A 4,821-nucleotide genomic window follows, 5' to 3' on the forward strand; every position below is an offset into this window, starting at 1 on the left:
TTATGAAATTATGTAAGAATTCCAGCAGCATCTTGTCTTGATTTTGGATGAGGAGAACAAGGGCTAGCAACATTCAAAGTAAAGTAGATCAAAGCACACAGACCACAGCCACATGACAGTAGTGAAAATACAATAGAGTTCAATTGCTGATCTAATCTGCAACATCCATAAACTATCAGAACCAGAAAGTTAGAAGCAATTTAAGTAAGCACACAATAAGAGTAATATTGCATGAACCTGATCTGCCCTCTCTTCAATAGACTTCTTGTCTCCAGCTCCATCAAGAATAACAGTGTTTTCTATTGTGAATTATACAGACATGCTATTTTGAATTATACAAAGAAACAAAATGCACAACAGAAACATCTGTTTTCTCCAAAACCAGGAGCTTTGACAGCACAGACCTGAACACCGTTCCAATTAGAACTACAGAAATGGTACCAAACACAGAAACTTGACAAAACCAGGAGCTTTGACAGCACAGACATGAAGTACGGAGAGATGTAACCTCTGTCAAGTTTCATACCCTCCACAACTTCCAGCTCATTATAAAGGGTGTTGCCGTCCTTTAGAACATTTAAATCAGTAAATTCAAACAGCACAACGCAGAAAAGAGCAATTTGAGGAAGCCAGAAAATACAATAGTTCAAAGCACACAGACCACAGCCACATGACAGTAGTGAAAATACAATAGTTCAAAGCACACAGACCACAGCCACATAACAGAAGTTTACTAGCTGGCAAGTTGGCAAGTTCAAATGCCTCAATACATAGTAGAGTTTACTAGCTAAGCAACAGAAGTGCCACATTACATATTAGTAGTTCATAATCATTACAGAATGATCATAAGATGGCTATAGAGTTCACAAAAGATGTCCCATGCTATCCATCAAGCATTGCAGATTGTGGCTACTTAGTACCACTTGCTTGTGGAGCAACAAAGACCAGCTGCCCGATGCTGCTAACAACAGTTGGTGGTGGTGCAGCTGTTGCCTTCTGTAGCTTTTTTTTGATAGGTGTCTTCTTCTTCTTCTTAGGATTAGTCTTCTTCTGAGTCTTCTCCTTCTTCACCTGGGAAGGTCCAGCGACAACAGTTGTCCTCTTCCTGCAGTGGAATCACAGGAGTAGATTGGTAATAGGAAAAGATAATTTGGAGCAAAATGGCAACACACAAGTAGTTTGAATACCTTTTTGAAGACCCTTGTCCTATTTCTCCATCCTCCCCTAGTTCTGGGAACTTGCAGGTCTTGGCAAAGTGCCTAAAACCACCACATCTCTTGCACCTGACCTTCTTTTGAGTGGCCCTCTTCTCCAAACTCCCTCTAATTCTGACAACCCTTGGTCTGCCTGCACCTCTGCCCAGTAATGAAGGGTACACTTTGAAGCCAAGGTCGACAATAGGCCACTGTGACCTATCTGGGATAGGCTCAACCCTGTCTTGGTAGGCTGCCTTAAATCTAGCAACAGAATAGTAGTCGTGTACATAATCCTGAATCCTTATCCCTCTGTTTGAAAGTATCTAGGCCAAAGCATGCTTGCAGGGCTTTCCAGTCACCTGCCATTCCCTGCAAGAACAATTACGGTTCTGTAGGTCCATAGTGTGCCTCTTCTGATTGTTCCAGTCATCCAAGAGAGTCACTTCAGCAATGTCATCGTCACTGACTTTGACCTTGACCACTTTGAGATGATTGCTGATCAGGTTAAGATCCTTTATCACACCTGGTAGGATTCCATCCTCCCACTGCCTAGCAATCTTCTTCCTCAAATATCTCTTCTCCATTATTAGCTCTCTAATTCTATCTACCAGCTCATGTACAAATAAACCTTTGAGGTGCTTCACCTGTGCATTGAAGCTTTCTGACACATTGTTGGTCAAATAATCACACTTGTTGTTTTCTGAGAACCCACACCTATACCATATCCTGCTGTGGTGAGTCTGAAGATACTCTATACTTTGAGGAGCAAACTCAGCTATCTTGTGCATGTGGAACTTGAATAGGCCTTTAGTGTAGCTTCTAGCAGCAGGATATAGGTGGTCTGTGATTACATCACCAGAATAGTGCTTCAAAAAGTTTTGGTACAAATGTCTCATGCATTCCCTATTCTCAGCATTTGGAAACACTGCACCCACTGCTTTCTCTAGGCCTTTGCATGCATCTGAACAAATTACAAGATTTGGTACATCACCAATTGCTCTGGAAAGTTGTTGCAAGAACCACTTCCAGTTATCTTCAGTTTCTGAGTCAAAAATGCCATAAGCTATATGATACAACCAGTTATGTCCATCTACACTGGTTGCTGAAGCTAGCTGACCTCTGTACTTACCATGCAGACTAGATGCATCTATACCCACAAATGGTCTGCATCCAGCCAGAAAACCATCCACACAAGGCTTAAGAGCAACAAACATTCTCCTAAATCTTTGCTTTTTACCAATCTTATCAAGCTCTATCTCTATTAGGCTACCAGGAGAGACATGTTCAATCTAAGCAGCCCAATTGAATAGCAACTAAAAACTTTCCTCATATCTACCATGGATTTGATCTATTGCTAACTTCATACCTGACCAAGCCTTTGAATACTTCAGCTTGATGCCATAATCATCTTCCAACTTCTCCTTGCAATCCTTTGCACGTTTTGTTGGATTTTTCTTGAGCCAATCTCCCAACCTGTCTGCACACCAATCTTGTGATGCCATCTTTCCTACTACCAGTTTTGTAGTTGGACAGTCGTGATCTGATGGAAGTACTTTGATCTGCACATAGAAAACAAGTCAGGTCAAGCAAATAGAAATGTACATAGAAAACAAGTCAGGTCAAGCAAATAAAAATGCACAAATGAACTAGTGCATGGTCAGTTACCTGTATTGTCTTTTTATCATGTAGCCTAGATGCATGTATGCGCCAAGGACATCGCTCAGCCTTGCACCTTGCAATATACCTTGTTGGGTCTATTTTGATACCAGCTAACTCAAAGCCTTTAGTCACAGCGTAATGCCTGATAGCTTTCCTAAATGAAACAATATCAGGAAATAACTCCCCCTTCTCAATCTTGGGGTGCTCTGGGTCATGGATCACATGGATCTCTTCAGGGTCTACATCATTGACCTCTGTCTCAGTAGGAAAAGCATGAGCATCATCATTAACAGCATCATGAGAAACATGTGGAGGTGAATTACTATGAGGTTGTGAACTGCTATGTGGCTGTGTTGGTGGTATTGGCATATACATTCCCTCATCATCATAACCCACATACTCTTCATCATTATCAAACATATCGGGCTCCCTGTTAGGCTCAAGTTCAGGCTCAACTTCAGCCTCCATGGGAACCTTTGGTGCATCATCTGCCTTAGATGATGACTGGTTAACATTACTGTCAGTAGGGATTGCATTGCCAATGTCTGGAGGAATCACACATAAAGGTTCTAATGCATCAAACTGATCAACAGAGGCAACAGATTGATCAAACACTCCTACAACAATCTGGCAACGCATCTGGTCCTTATACATCTCAAATATGTCATTCATCTGGAACTGGTTTTCTAGTCTGACATCTTCACACACCCTTTTGTCATAGTACCAAGCAGTTGGGCACTGAGTACGAGACCATTTGACAGCATTGCGCAAGCTGGTCATTAGTAACTCAAATGAAAACAAGCCTATCTCCACATCCCACTTAATCACAGAGCCCTTTGTGTAAGCTTTCCTACCCAAAGAGTCTATCGTACAGAATGCTTCCACTTTAATCTCTAGAGAAAATAGTGGAACCCTAGCATCAACCAAATCACATCAAAATGTGCACTTCTCCAGCGACAATGCATAAATCGAGGCCTAATCTACTCATCTCTGTGCTCAGCAAGGAGAGAAAAAGTACCTTTCGTCGCCGTCCACCATCGGCGACCCGCGCGGGGACGCGTCCGCCATTGACGCGCACGCTACTCCATTGCTTTCCTTCGACTGGCCCCCTTACGCCGTCTCCTTGGCCTGCTGCGCCGCTGTCGGGATCGTCGCCATCACCACCGCCGAAATCGCCGCCGCCACCATAGCCTAGGGTTCTTGCTCGAGGAGAGAGACAGGGAAAGTGCGAGTGAGAGAGAGGTGGAGACGGTGGCGTTCACCGCGCCGTTTAGATGAAGACGGGCGACAAACGGATACGGTCGACCATATGCCACGGATGCCTGCAAGCGGGCCCAAGTGTTCGTCGGGCGTATACGATGGTATATTTCAAAGTATCGCAAAATTTTAATGGCACACTTGCGATTAGACGAATTGTAATGGTATATTTCCAATCTTCAAGAATTGTAATGGCACCTTTTCAAAAAACCCATTTTTATAGGGAAACTCCTGATCGCCCTCTTGCTCCGCGTAGAGGCTCGGGGGCTCTTCCTGCAAACAAGCCAAGGCCCAGCAATCCGAACTCGCACTCAGGGGCTCGACAAATGCAATAAAAGGCACCGAGCCAGTTATGGTCCAGGGGTTCGAAGGTTGGGCCCCCGAAGGTCTCGACAGCCGCCCCAGGACAAACAGAGTTAGGGATGACTATGGGTGAGCCCGTACATGGCCGAGGCCCAATCAAGCAATTGCTTGGGATGCCCTAAGTCATGTCCAAGACCGGTAGGGAGGTCTCTGAATGGGATCCCACTGTAGGGAGGCACCGAGCCCCTGGGGCCAATCGAACGGCCCTGGGACCCACTAGAGAAGCCCTCTGGTACTTTTGGAGTGTGTCTCTGGACCGCTAGCCGACCCCTATCGAATGGGGCACGGGCCTCCACTTGGACTTACCCGATAACAGCTCACCAGAGGTGTCACTGCTCGCGCCCAC

The 4,821-nt window shown here is 44.7% G+C and overlaps 1 pseudogene; it reads right to left on the minus strand.

Annotated features, from left to right (window-relative positions):
- Nucleotides 1-322: 322 nt before the first annotated feature.
- On the minus strand, nucleotides 323-2,941 carry LOC136469740 (uncharacterized; annotated as a pseudogene).
- Nucleotides 2,942-4,821: the final 1,880 nt, after the last annotated feature.

This window comes from Miscanthus floridulus, chromosome 8, assembly GCF_019320115.1.
Source record: "Miscanthus floridulus cultivar M001 chromosome 8, ASM1932011v1, whole genome shotgun sequence".
Taxonomy (NCBI): domain Eukaryota; kingdom Viridiplantae; phylum Streptophyta; class Magnoliopsida; order Poales; family Poaceae; genus Miscanthus; species Miscanthus floridulus.